Source organism: Mirounga leonina, unplaced genomic scaffold, assembly GCF_011800145.1.
Source record: "Mirounga leonina isolate KUSES-001 unplaced genomic scaffold, KU_Mleo_1.0 Mir_168, whole genome shotgun sequence".
NCBI lineage: Eukaryota > Metazoa > Chordata > Mammalia > Carnivora > Phocidae > Mirounga > Mirounga leonina.
Window position 1 is genome coordinate 2,166,321 of NW_023270426.1, and position 22,114 is coordinate 2,188,434.

Genomic DNA, 22,114 nt, shown 5'->3' on the forward strand with positions numbered 1-22,114 from the left:
CTACATTTCTGTGCGTCTGTCTGAAATAATTTTCCCTTTGCCTGAAAAACTTCGTTTAGCATTTCTTAGTTCAGGTCTGTGGGTGACAGATTTTTCTCAGAGTTGATTTATCTGGAAATTACAATTTTGCCCTCATTGTTGAGGAATGTGCTCGCCTGTATAGATTTCTAGGTTGGCAACTGTTTTCTTGTAGTACTTTAAAGACGCATCTTCTGACTTCCAACGTATCTCTTGGGAACCAACTTGTCATTCTTCTTCTTCTTCTTCTGAAAGTAGTGCCTATTTTTCTAGCTTCCTTTTCTCCCCTTTTCCTTCTTTCTTTCTCCTCCTTCTGTTTTTAAAGATTCCCACTTTGTCATTTTAAGCAGCACAACTATAATGGGCCCAACTGTGGTTTCCTTTGTAGGTATCCCATCTGGGGATTGGAGAGCCTATTGAATTTGTGGCTGAATGTATTTTATTACTTTTGGAAAATTCCTAGCCATTATCTCTGCAAACACCCCATTTCTTCTCTGCCTTGCGCTCATCTTATGGGTCCAACTGCACTCACATTAGGCCTTTCCACCATACTGCATCTGTACCTTCATCATGTGCCATATGTTCAGTCCATTTTCTTAAACATATTAATTACACTTAACACAGAGTTTGTGCCTCATAATTTCAATAACTGGGTCATCCGTGGGTCTCTTTCTGTTGTCTATTTTTTCTCCTTTTGATCTTGTTACTTGATATGCTTGGAATAATTTTTTAAATTAAATGCTGGGCATTGGGTCTAAAAAATCGTGGAGGCTTTGGACAACATCATATTCCTCCGGAGAAAGATTTACAGTATTCTCTATGGCAGGTAGTAGGTTAGGCTTTGGGAAAACAAAAGTGAATGAAGCAGATAAAATCCCTGCCTTCATGGAGTTTACATCCAGTGCGGGCACTACACGACAACAAATGAATAAATAATAAAACAAACAGTGATAATGGATATCAAGTAAATCAAGTAAGGGGGTAGAGGTTAAAGGGTGGTGCATTTAGATAGAATCATCAGAGGCAATGTTTGAACTAAGGCTGAATAAAAGTGAGGGAGAGAGACATGGAAATATTTAGGGAAAAGGTGGTCCAGGCAGAGAGAAAAACAAACACAAAGGCCCTAAGGCAATGAAGTGTTTGACTTGGTAAAGGAATGGCTACCATGGAGTGACGAATGGGGACAGTGGCAGACGTGAGCAGGGGCTGTATACAAGGACCCCAGAGCCTAGAGGAAGGACTGGATTTTATTCTGTGTGGGATGGATAGCCATGAAGCGTTTGGGGGGAAAGGGCTGATGTAATTGGATTTCGATTTAAAAGGATCATTGTGCCTGACGTGTTTGGAACAGACAGAAGTAGCTGAGCAAGGGAGGAAGAGTTGCTAGGGGGAGAGTTAGGGGACAGAAGTGTAAGCATCTGCGCCATAGCTGGTGGTGGCTTGGTCTGGGGAGGGAGTGGTGGATGTCAGGAGGAGCAGTTGAACTTGGGACATATTTTTGAAGACAGACGCCATGGACACCAAGGATGGCTTTGGTAGAGGGTCTGCAGAGGTGGACTCCCTGCCACTGGCACCAGCCCATCCAAAATAAATATTCACTTGTGCCCTTAGTTCTATAGTCTTTTTCTTTAAGAGAACCCTCCCTGTCCACCAATGTGTGAGATTCATTCCCACAAAACTGGACCTGTCCCTGGGGTCTGAGAGAAAAACAAAATGAAAGGTGCTGCAGCGCTCCTAGGTTTGGGCCAGAGTGACAGGAGGGATGGGAGGGCCATTTGTGAGCCACAGGACCCTGGGAAAAGAACAGTTAGGAGGGGATCTAGAATGTTATTCTGGACATACTCAGTGAAGTCTACATGACTCTCACTGGTACTCAAGACCTCATCCTACTCACAGAGGCCTCTCCTACAGCAACCTGGGCTTCTGTTGGCGAAAATATTCAGGTGACAATGTCTTTTCCTGCTCTTACTCTTTTTTTAAAAATTATTCTTCTGTTTTGGAAATCTTACACACTCTTCAAGGTTTACTTCAAACAAAAGCTTTTCCAGAAGAGTTGACTTCCTCCTCATGTTGCAGGGATGGAAAAATGGAAGCCCACAGCAGGCCATGGGTGATTTTTTTTTTCCAATTAAACGTGGATGTTTTAGACAGAGCAAGCATCCTCCTGTTTGCCTGCTCATCCCTCCTGCCTTGGTCACAGCCACACATTTGTGTGACCTGCGTTGGTCCTGGAGCCATCTGAGTTTGTGATGCGTGACCTCCTCAAATCACCTTGCATGTGTCTCCTGCTTAGGAGTTACCCACTGGGTACTTTATAAATATCTCATAAGCCAACGGAAGGCAAAAATGCTGCATTTTCCACACACATACACTCGCCACCAACAGCAATTTTGCCAAGGCCTCTTTTATATTTTCATCATATTCTGCTGTTCTTATGCTTTTCTTATCATTTCCCTCTTTCGTTCTTTTTCCTCTGTGGCTACATTTTTCCCCCTGATGGAATATTTAAGGCTGGTGGGAAAGGAGGCAAAGGTAGAGGAAAAGACCTGTTACCCAACCTGACTGCTGATTTTATCTGACCTGATTTGAAACTGCTCTCTGAGTTTATTTTGTGACGGAGCTAACAGTTCCTACTCATGCCACTAAGAATAGAAGGTAAACTTTATCTTTTATGAGGCTGGGGCTATGTGAAATAGGTCAGTTTATTTTACATTAGAAATGAAGACGAGGGCGCCTGGGTGGCTCAGTCATTAAGCGTCTGCCTTCGGCTCAGGTCAGGATCCCAGGGTCCTGGGGTCGAGTCCCGCATCGGGCTCCCTGTTCGGCGGGAAGCCTGCTTCTCCCTCTCCCACTCCCCCCTGCTTGTGTTCCCTCTCTTGCTGTCTCTCTCTCTGGCAAATAAATAAAATCTTAAAAAAAAAAAAAGAAATGAAGATGAATGAAATAAATATTCCAATCGTGAAGTCTCTGAACAGTTTTTATGAGTACAATCTACTCCTGGGGCGCCCGGCTGGTTCCGTCCGAGGAGCACGCAACTCTTGATGTCAGGGTCATGAGTACGAGCCCCATGTTTGGGTGTAGAGATTACTTAAAAGTAAAATCTTTAAAAAAATAAAAAATAATAAAATCCATTCCCAAGTTTACCTCTTAGGTCAGCCCTTGAGGGGGGACAAGAATTAAGTCAATCCACCCTTTATCAGAATAATGTCTTTGAACCTATTTGCAGTGGACAAATACAAGTAGGCAGTGAAGTCCATGGGCGGCTTTCACAGAGAAGGGCTTGGCGAAGCCTGATGATTCAGTGTTTGTTTAATTTAGCAGTTGGAATACATACCCTTGCCAGTTTGTTTTGTTCCCACTTAATTCCCAACTTCCTATTTCCCTTCTAATGAAAAATCAAGTCTGAAACATGGCTCACCAAACTGCCTTTGGCGTGTCAAAATCTCATAATGTACCCTGATTGATGAAGCCCCTTGAATGCTGGCTATTTGCTAAGTTACCTCTGGGAATTGATCAGGGGGGAGAAGTGTGGGAGGAAAATAGGCACAGGGATATTAATTGACAGGACAGACCCTTTCTTTTCAGCATGTTCTAGAACCAGAGAAAGGCTGTAACAGTGATGCTTTGATTTTCCTCTGGTCTCTTTTTGGAGATTTCTTTTCAGAAATTCTCTCTGAGGAAGTGTTTTGAGGTGTCCGGATGAAAAGCATTATGTAAACTCAAGGTGTCCAGCTCATCTCTGGTCTGTGCCTCAGGGAGAAGGAGGGTTATTCTGTAGGCTTCACAGACAAGAGAAGAGGAGCCTTCTAACCCTACCTACCCGCCCCCCCCACCCCCCCGCATAGCTGACTGGGGGCAGGGGGATGGCTGCCCTTTCACAGTCTCTGGGTTCTCCGCTGCTTGCAGCCATGGCCAAGTGCACAGAAGGCGCCATCTATCTCTGTCCAGTAGCTCTGATACCTGTAACTTTGTCAGAAGACTCATGGGTCTGTCTATATGTTTCTCCAGAGCTCTTATTCCAGGCACTGAAGGTAGATACATGGAAGGAATCTTTTCATGGCCAAATGACAATATAGTAAGCAGTGACAAAGCCATTACTCATATTTAACCTTGTGCAGAATGGAGGGAGCCTCTTCCCCGCTCCAAGGGCCGCCATCTTGGTCAGGAAGAAGGCGGCAGGTAGGGTGCTTCTCCATGGGATTCACCTGGTTCTCCTCCCTGAGGTGTGGAGAACCCACCACAGCCACCAAGGCACAGGGCACCCCCAAGATGCTGTCGATGGGGAAAACACGTGCCCCTCCCAGTGAAGACCTAAAGAGCCCAATGATGGGGTCAGGGCCCAAGCGTGAAGCTGCTTATAATGCCAATTTCTGTTCACACTGGGCTAGGATGCTTCCCAGCACAATGCCTGACATTTCCAAGGGGGAGTCATGAGGACTGAGGGAGGGTTTTCTCATCTTTGCACACAAGAGGTTGCACTTCCTTCCACATTTCTTCCTGCCCAAAGTTAAAAAAAAAAACGTGTGTGTGTGTCTACACACCATATGTACATGTATACACATACATATTGAAATATATAGTCTATATTGGACATTGAACAGAGATGTTACATATATTAAACACAATACGTATTGTACAAATATATATCTTCTACACATACAGACACGTGCATCCGTGTGTGTATTCAGAAGACCTTGATTTGCATTCCTGTCCACGGTCAGACATGTGTTTAACCTTCTTTTCGTCAACAGACAGTAGGGTAACCAAATCAAACAAGACGATGATGCATCAAGATCCAGCTCAGCCCCTCGCAACTCTAATTCTGCTGGGAGAATTACTCCTTACCACCCTAAGACGTGCATCATATGCAATGAATGAACTCTGCTCTGTGCATACACCCCAGTGCTAGTGATGGCTTATCTGGTCTACGCATCTAGAATGGTCCATGCCACTCTGAGCACCACCCGTTCCTGTCCTCTCCCAAAAGACTGGGCCCTGGAGAGGGATGAGCTGCTTCTTACCCGCTTAGAGGGTGGAAGTGGACAGCAGGGTGGGAAAGAGGCAACAGAAAGAATACGTCCTCTCTGCACTGCTGGAGTTGTCTTGGCACGTTCTTCCCCTAACACCCCCACCCCCCGGGGGGGGCTGCGGGAAGACTCTCCGCTCAGACAGTAAGGCACCAGCATGGAGGGGCATCTGTAACATCTGAAAGTGCATTCTGGAAGCATTCCAGTCGGGCTAAGAGTAAAGTAGGTCAGATTCGCTGGCTCGCCTAGGGAGAGACTTAAAATCATCCATTTATATGGCAACATAAAACATACTTCACTTGATAACAGGAGCAAACATTGTCTGTGCAGTCAAAACAATCGAATAGTAAAGATCCGAAGAACGGCTTTAAACGCCGATGTATTATTAATGCTTCAACGCAGTGACGTTTTCCGTGTTTTATGCACCGGACTCTTGGCAGCCGGGCCTGGCAGTTGAGTGGACAGAACTAATGTTCACCCTAAGTAAAAAACTCCTTGCTTCAACATGCATTATGCAGCTACTATGTGCCAAGCGCTATAGGTTAAGTGGCTTCATATAAATAACAGCAGCTTAAAAATAATTAGGATGGTAATAAGAACCCTCATAGTTGTTCGCCACTCAGAGCTTTTGCTTGTCATGCATATAGAGCTTTTGGCTCACTCGCTCAGCCAAATGGAATTCACTTTGGCCTCCCGGTGGGGAGGGGGGAAGCGGTACGGGAACCAAAAAGGATCCACAATACCCTAGACCCCAGACCCCTGAGGCTCCAGAAGAACAAGACACTTTCCTGGTCAAGTATGGAAGAGCTCCAGGAAGAAACAGATTTTTTAAATTTTTAAGTAATTAATTTTTAAAGATTTTATTTATTTGAGAGAAGCACAAACGGTGGGGAGGGGCAGAGATGGAGGGAGAAGCAGACTCCCTGCCAAACAGGGGGCCCAACCGACCTGGGGCTCGATTCCAGGACCCTGAGATCATCACCTGAGCCGAAGGCAGACGCTTAATCCACTGAGCCACCCCGGCGCCCCAGAACAGATTTTTTTTTTTTTTTTAATTTTAAAAAGCTAGAGCCAGAAACTTTGTGAAACCAAGAGAGGTCCTTCTGTCAGGTACTTGCTATCAAGAGCGCAGGCAGCCCTAAGCAATAAGGTCCAAATGATAAATAAGAAAAACGGTCTTTCAGAGTCCGAGGTCTGGGAGATCAGAGACAAAGTACACTTTTCTGCCTCCCTGAAGGACAGCCACAAGAAAGGATTGCTTTGTGGGAAGGTAAACAGACTCCTATTTGGGCAACCACTGTGTTAAATCAAGTTGTGTTCAGACATCGTTAGTTTTAATCACCAAAATCAAATTGAGGAACACTGTCCCAGTCCTTTATGGTGTTCTCTTGTCTCATCTCGTGTATCTCAGGGAAAGGCCCAGCTCAGCAGTGCATTTACTATCTTTTTTGTTTATTTATTTATTTATTTATTTAAACATTTGATTCCAAAGCTTTGCTAGCTAGGATGCTGCTAATCATTTTCTTGGCTTGGTAGATTTTCACAAGAATTGAAAGAAAGGAAAGAAAGAAAGGAAAGAAAGAAAGAAAGAAAGAAAGAAAGAAAGAAAGAAAGGAAAGAAAGAAGAAAGAAAGAAAGAAAGAAAGAAAGAAAGAAAGAAAGAAAGAAAGAAAGAAAGAAAGAAAGAAAGAAAGAAAGAAAGAAAGAAAGAAAGAAAAGTCACTCCCTGGGAAAGAACTTTTCCTTTGGATTCTAAAACTCTCAGAGAAGTCCCAAATTGCACTGCATTATTCGCCACAAAGCAGAGATGAGGACCCTGGGTCAAGGGGGCGATGGAGCCTCTCCCATGAGAAGCTGATGCCTCCCTTTAGAAATCACTCAGCTGCATATTTTATGTATGATTCCAGGGGCAGCTGATCTTGTCCCTTAAGGATGGGCATTCTGTTCTTTAAAAACCAGACTGCTTGAATGTTTTCTGTTATCCTCTGGATAGTACCTATCCCCTGAAGGAGGGTGCAGCCGACTGCATTTTCCAGAGATGACCACAAAAATGTCTCTGGAGGTGGCAACCAGACGTTAGCTCTCCCACTTCAAGGACTAGAGGTCATGCCTCCTTTCCCCCACTGCCCTCGCCCTGGGGCAGGCCCTGTGACCTCTCTGACCCATGGCACACTGAAGTGGACCCTGTGGTCCTTAAGTGCCCCCTTCCTGCCTCTTGGAACCCAGCTATCATCTGTGCCCAATCTGTGGCCCGCATGTTGTGAAAGGCCCCGAGCCACATGGCGGGGCCTGGAGGTTGGGACATCATGAGGAAAGAGAGAGAAGAGAGAGAAGACAAGGAGCCAGACAGGTCAGGGAAGGAACCATGCCAGGTGCCCAGCGTCCAGATGATTCCAGCCAGCCACTACCGAACGGCAACTGCGTAAGACACCTGTCAACCCCTGGAACCAGGATAATAATAAATTGCTGTTCTAAGCTACTAATATTTGGGGGTGGCTTGGTAGATGCAGCTGTAGATATCTGGGAGAGACAGGTAATTTGCCAATCCAGGGATCCCTTAAAGTGGAGTGGATGAGGTCAGACTTAAAAAAAAAATGAAATGAAATAAAGAACAAATTTATGATAATAACGACTCCCATATCAGCTGGAGTTCTTTTTTTTTTTTTTTTTTTTAAAGATCTTATTTATTTATTTGCCAGAGAGAGGGAACACAAGCAGGGGCAGTGGGAGAGGGAGAAGCAGGCTTCCTGCTGAGCAGGGAGCCCGATGTGTGGCTCGAACCCAGGACCCTGGGATCATGACCTGAGCCGAAGGCAGACGCTTAACGACCTGAGCCACCCAGGCACCCCAAGAGTTCTTTACAACAAGCTGCAGAAGCTCATTCCAGTAGAGTTAAGCAAACAAGCTTTTGGGAAGGAGAGTGGGTAACTCATGAATCATAGGAAGACCGACAGATGCTAGATCCAGGCGAGGCAGGAAGGAAGCACAGCAGAGCTATGGCCTGAAACCACGCTGGGGAGGAAAGCATGGACACCAGCACCACAGAAATGACAGACAGTTCCTGGCCCTCAGGTTTAGTGTCGCTAGCTCCCATGGCGGAGTCTTGGCATGGGTGGCCCTGGGGGGCAGAGCAGATGCACAGACCTCTGCCCTTGCTGCAAGGGGTGGGGGTGGGCAAATGGGTATCCAGCATTTCCAGACTCTGTATTGAGAGGTAATCTTTGTCCCCATGGAAGTTCTAAGGGCGAGGATGAGTCCTCCAAGGACAGCAGTTTAGAAGCTGGGAGATCAAGGTGAATGACAAGAGTCTACCACTGCTACCAAGACTCAAAATATGCGTAAGGGGGGGTATACATATGTATGCATGTGTGTATATGTGTACATGTGCGTATGTCTGTGTATATGTGTATGTATATATATGCATATATCTGTGTATATGTGTGTATACAGGTATGTGTATACATGCGTATATGTGTGAATGCGTTATGTACGTGTATGTGTGTACACATATGCATATGTATCCATGTGTATATGTGTGTATACATATGTGTATATTGTGCACATGTGTATACACATACATACATATGTATTTTTTTGCATCATGCAATTTCTGCTTCACTACAATATTTGTCTTTCTGATCAACCTAGCATTCTACACAATTCACACTAAAATGAGCATTCAGCCTTAAACCAGCAGGGCTTCTGGGAAAATAATAGTAGGGGTGTACCTCTTAAAATCTATAAAAATTTGTAGCCAGGTCATCACCAAAATAATCATCTTAATAAAAACATGAGTACAGTAAAAAAAAAAAAAAAAATCACATTCCTAACAAAGAGATGCTACACTAAACCTTAAATTTTTACTTAAAAATATTAGGAAGTGAATGCATCTTGATTGGAGGGGTGTAAAAAGGAAAGTGGGGTTGCTGAGTTATGGTGGTAACAGCAACACACCCCAAGATTGGGGGAAACCATGCGGTGAATACTTTCCGAGAGCAGTGGGTTGAACTGAGCCAAAAAAAAAAAATAAAAATAACAGGCAGTACTGTGCTCCTTACACTTGCCAGATTCAAGCTGCGTAGACGTACCCCGTGGTCAGCTGCTGCTACTCAAGGGGGAAGCATTAGCAGGCTGGGGAAGCTCATCAGGACCTCCATGTAATACTGCCATTATTCCACGATTTGACAATCACGTATGAGCTAAGTCGTGCTTACAGAAGCATGAGTGCAGCAGAACAGAATGTTCTGTGCATGTGTGTGCATGTATGTGTGCACATGCATGTATCAGTTCGAATAACCTTTGTAAGCTAGGTGTTATTCTCATTTCATAAACGAGGACATGGAGGCTCACAGAATAACAAGTCTGATCTAGTTCAAACAGATGTAAGTGTTCAGCTGAGATTTGAAACTTGTACTGTTAGGTTGTCAGATCAATGTTCTTTACATTTACGAGAAACCAGCTTCCGCCTTTATTTTATTGGTATTTTAAATTCCAATAGCGTTAACTGACAGTGTTATATGAGGTGCTGGTGTGTAGTATAGTGATTCAACATTTCTATACATTACTCAGTGCTCACTATCCTAAGTGTGCTCTTAATCCCCATCATCTGTTTCACCCATCCCCCACCGGCCTCCCCTTTGGTAACCACCAATTTGTTCTCTATAGTTAAGAGTCTATTCCTTGGTTTGGCTCTTTTTTTTTTTTTTTTTTTCCTTTGCTCATTTTGTTTCTTAAAGGCCACATGTGAGAGAAATCATATGGCATTTGTCTTTCTCTGACTGGATTATTTCACTTAGCATTATACCCTCTAGCTCCATCCACGTTGTTGCAAATGGCAAGATTTCATTCTTTCTTATGGCTGAATAATATTCTGTTGTGTATACAAACCACCTCTTCTCTATCCATTCATCAACTGATGGACACTTGGGTGGCTTCCATAATTTGGCTATTGTAAATAATGTTGCTATAAGCATAGGGGTGCATTTGAATTAGTGTTTTTGTATTTTGGGGGTAAATACCCAGTAGTGCAATTACTGGATCTTGTTAACTTTTTCAGGAACCTCCATACTGTTTCCCACAGTGGCTGCACCAGTTTGCATTCCCACCAATGGTGCATGAGGGTTCCTTTTTCTCCACATCCTCGCCAACACCCATTGTTTCTTGTCTTGTTAATTTTAGCCATTCTGACAGGTGTGAGGTGATATCTCATTGTAGTTTTGATTTGCATTTCCCTGATGGTAAGTGATGTTGGTCATCTTTTCATGTGACCGTTGGCCTTCTGGATGTCTTCTGCCCATTTCTTGATTGGATCCAATGTTTTTTGGAGGTGTTCTTTCAGTTCTTTATATATTTTGGATATTAACCCTTTATCAGATATATCTTTTGCAAATGTCTTCTCCCATTCAGTAGGCTGCCTGTTAGTTTTGTAGATTGTTTCCTTCACTGTGCAGAAGCTTTTTGTTTAGACATAGTCCCAATAGTTTATTTTTGCTTTTATTTCCCTTGCCTCAGGAGACATACCTAGAAAAACGTTGCTATGGTTGATGTTAAAGAAATTACTGCCTGTGCTTTCTTCTAGGATTTTTTTTAAAAAGATTTATTTATTTATTTGAGAGAGTGAGAATGAGAGAGAGAGAGAGTACATGAGAGGGGGGAGGGTTAAGAAGGAGAAGCAGGCTCCCCGCCGAGCAGGGAGCCCAATGCGGGACTAGATCCAGGGACTCCAGGATCATGACCTGAGCCGAAGGCAGTTGCCCAACCAACTGAGCCACCCAGGCACCCCTCTTCTAGGATTTTTATGATTTCAGGCCTCACATTTAGGTCCTTAATCCATTTTGAATTTATTTTTGTGTATGATGTAAGAAAGCGGTCCAGTTTTCCCAACATCATTTGTTGAAAAGACTTTCTTCCATTGGATATTCTTTCCTCCTTTGTCAAAGATTAATTGACCATATAATGGTGGGTTTATTTCTGGGTTTTCTATTATGGTCCATTGATCTGTGTGTCTATTTTTGTACCAGTACCATACTGTTTTGATGACCACAGCTTTGTGATATAACTTGAAGTCCAGAATTGTGATGGTTTTGGTTTTCTTTTTCAAAATTGCCTTGGCTATTCAGGGTCTTTGTGGTTCCATATGAATTTTAGGATTTTTTGTTCTACTTTGGTGAAAACTGTTATTGGCATTTTGATCAGGATTGCATTAAATCCATAGAACAGGTTCCCCTTTCAGAATTTAGACCTAGATCTCCAAGTTGGTAAGCAGTCATGACCCTGGTGAGACTGGATTTGAACGGTCAGCAGTGTCTTTCAAACTAAAGATTGTTCAAGTTGATTCTTCCCCAAGATGGAGACTTGGGTCCTTGGACCCACTAGCAATGCAGCCTCAGCTGTTCTGAGCTGCCTCCAGAAGTCCATGAAACTGGCAGGTGACTTTCCTTTTTTCCTGCTCTCACTCAGGAGCTAGCACTCAGGTGATGGATTTAGAAGTACAAGGATATTTTCCAAGGGGAGTTTTCTTTTTGCACAGTATGATATTTTCCCTTGCAGAACAAAGATTTCTCACTTCTCACAGAGATCAAAGGGAGAGAAAATGTTTCCAATGTAACACAGATGTCTGCTAATTTCTTCTCCTGTTTCTAACTTTTGCATAAATCCAACCCGCTGAAGAACTGAAAATGCCTGACGGGACCTGCCACGGAGTGGATGAAGTTCCATCTCCCAGGGCAATGAACTCCGCCAAATACTGTGCAGCCAAATACTGTGCAGCTGATAAAACTTCAAGGATGCAGTCCATCCAATCAAGAATGAGAGGTGAAAAAGACACAAGCTGGCAACCAGATTCCGAATCCTTTGAGAACATTAATCTCCCAGCCAGGTCTGCACTTCAAGAGAACGGTTAACCTATACTTCCTAGCAATAGCTATAAGCAGAGATGTTCATAGGAGGGGATGTAGGAAGTTACCACTGGATAAACCCCACCACTTAGCAAATAAGAGTGATGAATCATTCAGTGCATTACTTCTGCACTGAACAAGGCTCAGAATTGATACACCTTCTCAACACTTAACTTGGTGGCTCTTAGAGCTGCAGTTCTCATCATGATCACCCCGAGGGCTTGTTAAAACAAGATCATGGCCCCACCCCCACAATCTTGGGGTGATCTATGGACATTTGTGTCTGTGGGTCTGGGGTACACCTGGAGAATTTGCATTTCTAAAAGTTCCCAGGTGATGTTTGAAGACTATTGTCCTAGAGAAAGCCTGGGCACCAGGAAGAATCCAGCCTCATTTTGTTCCAAGTGGCAACTGCAATGTTATTATTTTTTTAAACGTCTTAGAAATCAGGGGATTTTCAAAGAAATTATATTTTTCAAACGTCATCCATATTTCTTTGAATGCGAGCCGTCTTTGCCCTAAAGTTCTTTTGGTTTTGATTATTTCGACAGAGGGAGAAAGAACAAATCTATTTCCGGAGACTCAAAAAAACCCTTTTTATGAAGTGTGTGCTAATAGGTTTAACATGTTTTCAATTGTATGTTGTATATTTCACAGAGCAAATTGTTATACCGGTGCACACTGATATTCGTGTATATAAAATCACGAATAAAAGCATCTCATAAGAACTCTAAAAAGTACTTTTGCTTTATCCTCTTTTTCCTCAAGTATTTTATTTTTTTTTAAGATTTTATTTACTTATTTATTTACTTATTTGATGGAGACATAGCAAGAGAAGGAACACAAGCAGGGGGAGTGAGAGAGGGAGAAGCAGGCTTTCCGCGGTGCAGGGAGCCCGATGCCAGGACCCTGGGATCATGACCTGAGCCGAAGGCAGACGCTTAATGACTGAGCCACCCAGACGCCCCAGTATTTTATTTTTTTTAAGATTTATTTGAGAGAGAGAAAGAAAGAGTGAGAGTGTACACATGAGCAGGGGGAGGGGCAGAGGGAGAGAGAAAGACTCTCAAGCACCCCGCAGAGCAGGGAGCCTGACGTGGGGCTCTATCTCAGGACCCTGAGATCATGACCTGAGCCAAAATCAAGAGTCAGATGCTTACGGACTGAGCCACGCAGGCGCCCTTCAAGTATTTTAACGAAAGTATCAGGCATCTTATCATTTCACCCCATAAACTTCAGCATACATCTTTAAAAACTATGGACATTTTCTTACTGCAGTGCCAATATCATAACCAACAAAATTAAGGATAATTCCTTGGTATTGTGCAGTCCATATACACGATTTCCTAATTACCTCAATTCCTGCCCCCAACACACACACACACACACACACACACAGTTGTAATTAGGATCCAAATAAGGGCCATATATTGCATTTGCTTATTATGTCCCTGAAGCATCTTTTGATATAGAGCAGATCCTTCTCCCTCATCTTTTTCTTCTTCTCCTTCTCTTCCTTTTTTTTACTTTTAAATCCCAGTGATGCACTGAAAAAAAAAACCAAAAAACAAAAAACAAGGCCAAGTATCTCATAGAACGATCCAGTACCTGCTTCCTGGTAGGATCATCTAACTCTGTTCCTCTACCTATGTATTTTCTATAAAGTGGAAATCAGACTCTTAGGACTGATTCAACTTAGGTTAAAATTTGGGGGCAAGAGGGGCACCTGGGTGACTCAGTTGGTGGGTGAAGTGCCTGCTACTCTTCATGAGTTCAGGTCATGATCCCAGGGTCCCGGGATTGAGTCCCGCATCAGGCTTCCTGCTCAGTAGGGAGCCTGCTTCTCCCTCTGCCTCTGCTCCGCCACCTGCTCATAATCTCTCTCTCAAATAAATAAAATCTTTAAAATATTTGGGGGGCAAGAACACCTATGGATTGCCTGGTGCACCACACCAGGAGACACAAGTCCAGCTGTCCTGCTCTAAAAAATGCTGAGCTTCCTCACGTAGGGCCTGTTGGGTTCAAGTAGGGCCATCTTGATCCTTTCTCCGTGAAACCTCCCATCGACGTTTTGTTCGGTTTCCTCCACTGATGACCATTCAGGCAGGCTGCATAGATACCCAAGGGCTGAAAGCGGAGTTTCTTTCAGGGCTGCCTGTCACTGCTGTCCTCTCTGTCCTCTTCCTTGCCTCAGCGGTGTGCCCTGGACAGCACTCAGCTCAGGCCGGTGGGGCTGCTCCCATTTGGAAGGTGACTTTCCAGCTCATTCTAACCTCCCCACAGGCGCTGCTCTAAATGTTCCAAGATGGTGGGCAGTGTCCATGGAGGGAGAATGTTTAAGCTTGGAATGGGATCTCACAGTATCTACTAGAACAGTGGAAACTGGGAGAGGTCCCTGTGGCTGTCTGTTGACTGCATGTGCTTTGCATGCCAAGAAAGTATTTCTTTGCAGAGACTCTCAGCCACATTCTCGTACAGTTAGGCACAGTATTTCATGTTTCTCGGGGAGTACTTGGAGAGTCGACACTTCCCTCTTCAAGGCCATTTCCTCAACAATAAATGGGCTAGTATTTCTGTTGTTATTTTTATTTTATGAAATTCCAGAATACTTTCTGTCAATGTATCAATTTTATGTCACAGTGTTAATTCTCATCCTTTAAAAATATATATATGTAGTTTCTCTAGGGATTGCTCTGACTGTAATTGACCTGCAAAGATAATCTGACAAATCATCAAAGGTTTCTAGAAGCACCCCTCTTGCTCAGAGTGTTTTTTTTTTCTCATTTGTGGGTCGCTGCACCTCTTTCTGGAGGACAGACTTGGGTGTACAGAGAGATGGTCAGGCCAAAGACTGAGTAGAGGAAATGCATCTTGGCCGTGACCTTCGGCCCTCCCCGGCTTCCCCCCTCACCTCTTCCTCCAACATGAAATGCTTCTTCGCTGCTTTTACTGTTGCTCTCAATTTTCTGCTCTTAACACCAAGGCAGAGAACTGGATCTTCTTCTTCTTGTTGTTGTTTTTCTTTCATCGGCACTGCAGACATGGAAACAGCGGAGTTCCCAGCAAGCCAACGAGGCACAAAAATAGTGTCGTCCAGATGAGTGGGTGACGGTTGCCTGGATGGGAGTGATGTGTGGGAGGCTTGTCACAAGAAAAATACTATCCTGCAGAGCAGGAGTCGATCTGCAAGCAGAGAGAATGAGGCAGGAAAGCCCTTGTCATTTTAGATGGACTGGACCATTTAGATGGTCTCTGGGTCCAAGGGCATTCATTGTCTCCTCAATGTCTTCTTCCTTTTTCTTTTTTTCTTTACTGAGGTCTAACTGACAGTGAAATCGGGTCATTTGCGACAACATGGATGGACCTAGAGGGTGTCACACTAAGGGACATAAGTCAGACAGAGAACAACGAATACTGCATGATGTGGAATCTAAAAAACCAACAAAATAAAACAGAACTCACAGATGCAGAGACCAGACTAGTGGCTGCCAGAGAGGAGGGGGTGAGTGAAATGAGAGAAGGCAGTCAAGAGGCACGTAAAAACCTTCTGTTCCATGTCCCCTCCTCCCCTTGCAAAGAGCCTGAACCTGCCAACTCAGCAGGTATGGCCTCAGCCTAGGATGGTGGCGGGAAAAAAGGGGGTGGGGTGTTGGGAGGAGAAGACCTTGCTTTCAGGATCTGGGACCCGCAGCCCCAGCCTCCTGCCTGGGGTTCTTGTTGAAGGGCTGACCTCCCCCTTAACTGGGCTGTTGTTCTTCTGGGCCTTGGGAGGATCAGGCTGGACCCAAAGCATGCTGGAAGGCCCACCCCATCCTCTTCATGCCTGGGCTGAGGGCCACTGAGTCCTTAGAGATGTTTAGTGGCTCTTTCTCCCCAGGAACAGCCGCCATCCCTTTACACAAGACCTGACAGGCCACTCTACCTTTGGGGGACACTGGACCATACAAGCTCAAGAGCCTAGAGAAGGAGGTGGGAGCCTGGGGTCAGGCTACAGGCAGCGAGAGCGGTTTCCTTCCCCCGGCCTGTCGTGCAGGGCAGTGGCGCAGGGGGCCCGTGCTCTGGAGAAGCAGGGACACTGGCTCCCTGCCAAGGCCCCTGATGCTCCAATCTTTCTCTACTCACTTTGGACTCCTGCCCCTGTTTTGGCTACTTTTGCCCTTCCTTGTTCCATGAAAGACACAAATCTCCTCCAAGGAGTACTGATGCATCCAGCCTCCCCAGACAGCCCCCCAAAACTGAGCATCCTCCATGAGGGGCAGGGAGAGACCCTCCACCTACTCAGTGACTTCCTTGGGACAGGAATGGGCCTCGGGTCCATCTGATCAGCCTGGAGCCCAGAGGACACCAAGGAGCTGGCTGGGCCTGCATTTGGAGTTGCAAGGGGCACCTGACCCAGAGCTTGCAGCCTGAAGGCCAAGTGCACCCTGAGCTGGGAAGGCCGCTAATAACCACGCCAGGGCCCGCCTCACCGGAGGAAATGGATTTGTTGCTATGGCAAAAGTGAACTGTCTTTTTTTTTTTATTATTCTTATGTTAATCCCCATACATTACATCATTAGTTTTAGATGTAGTGTTCCATGATTCATGGTGAACTGTCTTTTTAAAAGGTCTACGAATTGTTATATGAACCTAGCAAGAAATGTCAGGCCGTTTGCAGTTGACCAAGTTTTCCTCTGTCTGCCCCAAAACCTGAAAGGAGATAAGAGACCCCAGCATTTTCTACAGCTTATTTGACATAAATCATTATGTGCAACCTGCTTTCAAGTAGCAGCTACAAGATTCTCTGCAGGCACAGGACTGGAGTGTCGGCTCCGAACAGAGACAGGGAGGTCTAGGCAAGGACCACAGATATTGTGCCATGTCTAAATGAGTGGACTGCTTTACTATTAAAATGTTTAATTTGGGGGTGCCTGGGTGGCTCAGTCATTAAGCGTCTGCCTTCGGCTCAGGTCATGATCCCGGGGTCCTGGGATCGAGCTCCGCATTGGGCTCCCTGCTCAGCCGGGAGCCTGCTTCTCCCTCTGCCTGCCACTCCCCCTGCTTGTGCTCTCTCTCTCTGTCAAATAAATAAAATCTTTAAAAAAAAGTTTAATTTTAATTTTCTTTTAAAAAAGATATATATAGTTTTATATATATAAAAAAGATGATTGATATTATATATATATAGTCCCCTAAGGCAGTCCTAGACTGTTTCAATATCCAATTTGTAAGAAGTAAAATTTCCACTAGACTTTAGACTGCTCCCACCATGGTTAGGGACGCATGAGAAGCAGGGATGGGCAGCATGGTAATAGGCTGGAAACTTTTTTTTTTTTTTGAAGATTTTATTTTTTTATTTGAGAGAGAGAATGAGATAGAGAGAGAGCATGAGAGGGGGGAGGGTCAGAGGGAGAAGCAGACTCCCCGCGGAGCAGGGAGCCTGATGTGGGACTCGATCCTGGGACTCCAGGACCATGACCTGAGCCAAAGGCAGTCGCTTAACCAACTGAGCCACCCAGGCGCCCCAGGCTGGAAACTTCTTGAAAGGATATTATATAGAAGAGAGAAAGGTGCATCTTGTGTTGTTCCAGAAGCCAAAACTAAGGAAGGGAAGTTACATAGGAGGTCATTTTGTCTTAGTATAAATAAATTAAAAAAATATTTTTTTTATTGCAGTAAAATATACATGAAAGACAATTTACCATTTTAACCTCTTTTAAGTGCATAAACCACATACGCACTGCGGCACAACCATCGCCACCCCCCCTCCAGAACCTTCTCATCTTCCTAAACAGTGACTCGGTACTGACTCCGCACTCCCTTCCTCCGTGACCCCTGGCAACCACCACTCTGCTTTTTGTCCCTAAGAATCTGAGCATTTGGGCACCTTGAACAACGGGAATCATACAGTACGTGACCCTCTGTGTCTGGCTTCCTTCACTCAGGAACATCAAAGATTACGATGCTTTGTGTCCACGGTGCAGCGTGTGTCAGAATTTCGTTCCTTTTTAAAGCTGAATAATATTCCATTGTATGTACATATGGACCACATCCTGTCTATCCCTTCATCTGTCAATGGGCATGTGGGTTGTTTCCAAATTTGGGCAACTGTGAAAAATGCTGCTATGAATATGAGTGGTCAAGTATCTGAGTCCCTGTTTTTTTTTTTTTTTTAAGATTTATTTATTTATTTATTTATTTATTTATTTATTTGGAGAGAGAGAGAGAGAGAACGAGCAGGGGGAGGGGCAGAGGGAGAGAGAGAATCTCAAGCAGACCTCATGCCCAATGTGGGGGCTGGATCCCAAGACCCTGAGATCATGACCTGAGCTGAAATCAAGAGTCAGACGCTTAAGCGACAGAGCCCCCCAGGCGCCCCTTGAGTCCCCGCTTTTAATTTTTTTCTTTTTGGTATTAAAAATACCAAAATGAGCTAAATGTATGAGCTTGTAATGAGCTAAACTAGATGAAGGATCTGTCTGCCACTGAAGACTCTAAGTTCCCCTTTACTGGAGCCAATAAAATTCCTCCAAATGCCCCGCCTTCAAAGATGCCCCCCCCGGAAGAGACCCCCATCTCTGAGCAGTGTATTTGACCGGTGAATCCCAAACGTGGCTCGGCATCAGAATCATATGCGGAGCATCTAAAAATATCAGAGAGCTAGAAATCTGGTGGATACCACATCAACCAAGTAGTTAAACCTAACATCAGGGATGATGAGACAAACGGACATCGTGTGTCTGCTAACGTGATGCGCATCATCAATGCAGCGTTACTGCCAAAAACGCTCAAAGTGACTCTAACCATGAGGAAACAGACATTCTCACTGAAGGCCATTCTGCAAAACAGTGAAAATGTCAAGGTAACTAAAGAAAAAGTTGGAAACCGTCCTGAGGAGACTTAAGGGATACAAAAGCCAAAGGCATTGAGGATTCTTGATAGGATCAGGGATAGAAAACAAACAAACAAACTATGAAGGACATCATATGGGACAATGGGAAGTGTGAATACAGAGGTTAGATAATAGTATTCTTAGCAACAGTAAACCTCCTGAGGATGATCATTATATAGGGGCTATGGAGGTGAATATCTCTGTTTTCAGGATAAAAATGTGGAAATATAAAAAGGTGAAGTGAAATGATGTTTGCAACGAACTCTCAAAGGGCTCAAAGCATAAACGTGTGTGTGTGTGTACATTAATATCTAGAAAGATAAAATAAACATGGGAAAATATTAATAATGGTGAACCTAGGTGAAGCATGCACAAAGATTATTGAACTACTCGTGAAATGTTTATACGCAGTTGAAAATTTTCAAATAAACAGGGAAAAAAAGACAATAATCTAAACCCCGCTTGAGACCCTCAGAACCGGAAGGGCCAGGGGCAGGGACCTGTATTTTTAGTGAGCCCCTCATGAGGTGGTGAAATGCCCAGTATAACACCAATCTGCAAGCCAACATGCATGAACCACAAAGAGAGACGCCTCCCTGGGTACCTTCCCACTGGTAACTTCTGGGATTTTCTTGAGAGCAGTGTTTCTAAGTGGGGAGAAGGAGGATCTTTGATGTTCAACAGGCTAACAATCAGGACAAAAGGGAAACAATGCCTACCTTACTCTGAAGTAAGTAGCAGGTGAGTCAAATCTTTAAATATAAAAAAATGAAACCACGAGGGGCGCCCGGCTGGCTCAGTAGGAAGAGCATGGGATTCTTAATCTCAGGGTCATGAGTTCAAGCCTCACGTTGGGTGTAGAGATTATGTAAATAAATAAAAACTTAAAAAAGTAAAAAGGAACCACGAGAGCCCCAGAAGAAAATACAAAATACTTTTAAAATTCAATCTTGGCATGAAGAAGATCTTTCTAAGGAAGACACAAAACCTAGAACCATGAACTATTAATAAATCTGCCTGTATAAAAGTAAAAAAAAATGTTTTTCTTCATGGCCAAAAATACTTCAAAGAACAACAAAGGACAAACTACAAATGGAAATTACTATTAACGAGACATATGGCTAAGGCTAATTTACTCAATACATAAATAAGTTTACAAATCAAAAAGAAATAGCCCTTACCAAAAACCCAACCAAAAAATGGGCAAAGGACATGAAAAGAGTTCACAGAAAAAGACACACAGAAATACAAATGCCTCATAGACATACTAAAAAGTTTGTCAACTGTTACCACAAATAAGGCAGGCAGACATTAAAATTAAACTGTGATATCATTTTTCACTTTCCAGATTTCTAGGCAGTGTTCCAAAAGTCTAATGCCAGGCTACTCTGCAAAGGCTGTGGGCAACTGGGCAGGTCCACGCACTGTTGGTGGGGTTCCCAATGGTGCAACCTCTTCAGAGGCCACTTTGGCAAAATCGATCAAAATACTAAACGCACATACCTTTCCACTCAGAAATTTCACTTCTAGGAATTGATATTCATCCATGTGTTCAAAGATGTGGGCATAAGATATTAACGGTGGCATTTTTCAAAGTAAGAGTCTGGAACTACCTAAGAGACCATCAATAGAACATTAAGTAAATATTGGAATGTCTCTATAATAGTCATCGATCTGTTGGGACAGCTATATATTGCACCACTCCTAAAAATTAGATGGATATGTGTCGATATGGAATTTTCTGTAATGGGGAAAAAAGCAAGATGGAAGACGCTTTTATGTTAAAAAAGACAGTCTGTGTGTACATTTCATTCTTGCATATCAGCAAAATGTTGTGGATAATATACAATGCACTGTTAATAGTCACTATCTCTGACCTGGGTTCCAGGGTAGTATACTATTTTCAATACCTCATACAAGCAAAATCTGGGTGGTAATATTCAGGGTGGGTGAGGGCATAAAAATAAAGATAGTCTTATAGACCATAGGTGATTGTGTAAACTGGTCCAGCCATTTTAGAGGCCAATTTGACAATGCCTACAACATTTTAAAATCCTTGTACCCTGTTACGAAACAATTCTCACTTTTGAAAATCTACCCCACAAAGATACTTGAACCAAGTCATAACATTACAGGTATCCAATGACAATTTGAGACACAACTAAAAAGTCAATCAATGAATAATGGAGAGGCCATGATATAAGGTCTGGTGGTCCATTTAATGTGGGATTAAGGCTAAGCAACTGTGGGAATTACAATGCTAACAAATTAAGCAATCTGGAAGAACTGAATGACTTCCTGGAAACCTATCAACTACCAAGACTGAAACAGGAAGAAATCGACAACCTGAACAGACCAATAACCAGGAACGAGATTGAAACAGGGATCACAAACCTCCCAAAAAACAAGAGTGCAGGGCCTGATGGATTCCCTGGGGAATTCTACCAAACATTCAAAGAAGAAATAATACCTATTCCCCTGAAGCTGTTTCAAAAAATAGAAACAGAAGGAAAGCTTCCAGACTCATTCTATGAGGCCAGCATTACCTTGATCCCCAAACTAGGCAAAGACCTCATCAAAAAGGAGAATTTCAGGCCAATATCCCTGATGAATACGGATGCCAAAATTCTCAACAAGATCCTAGCTAATAGGATCCAACAGTACATTAAACAGATCATCCACCACGACCAGGTGGGATTTATCCCCGGGATGCAAGGGTGGTTCAACATTTGCAAATCAATCAATGTGATAGAACACATTAGTAAGAGGAGAGAGAAGAACCATATGGTCCTCTCAATTGATGCAGAAAAGGCATTTAACAAAATACAGCATCCTTTCCTGATTAAAACTCTTCAGAGTGTAGGGGCAGAGGGAATATTCCTCAATTTCATAAAATCCATCTACGAAAACCCCACAGTGAATATCATTCTCAATGGGGAAAAGCTGAGAACTTTTCCCTTAAGATCAGGAACATGACATGGATGCCCACTCTCACCACTATTGTTCAACATAGTACTAGAAGTTCTAGCATCAGCAATCAGACAACAAAAAGAAATAAAAGGCATCCGAATTGGCAAAGAAGAAGTCAAATTCTCTCTCCCTTCACAGATGATATGATACTTTATGTGGAAAACCCAAAAGACTCCACCCCCAAATTACTAGAACTCATACAGCAATTCAGTAATGTGGCAGGATACAAAATCAATGCACAGAAATCAGTTGCTTTCTTATACACTAACAATGTAACTGTAGAAAGAGAAATTAGAGAATCAATTCCATTTACAATAGCACCAAAAACCATA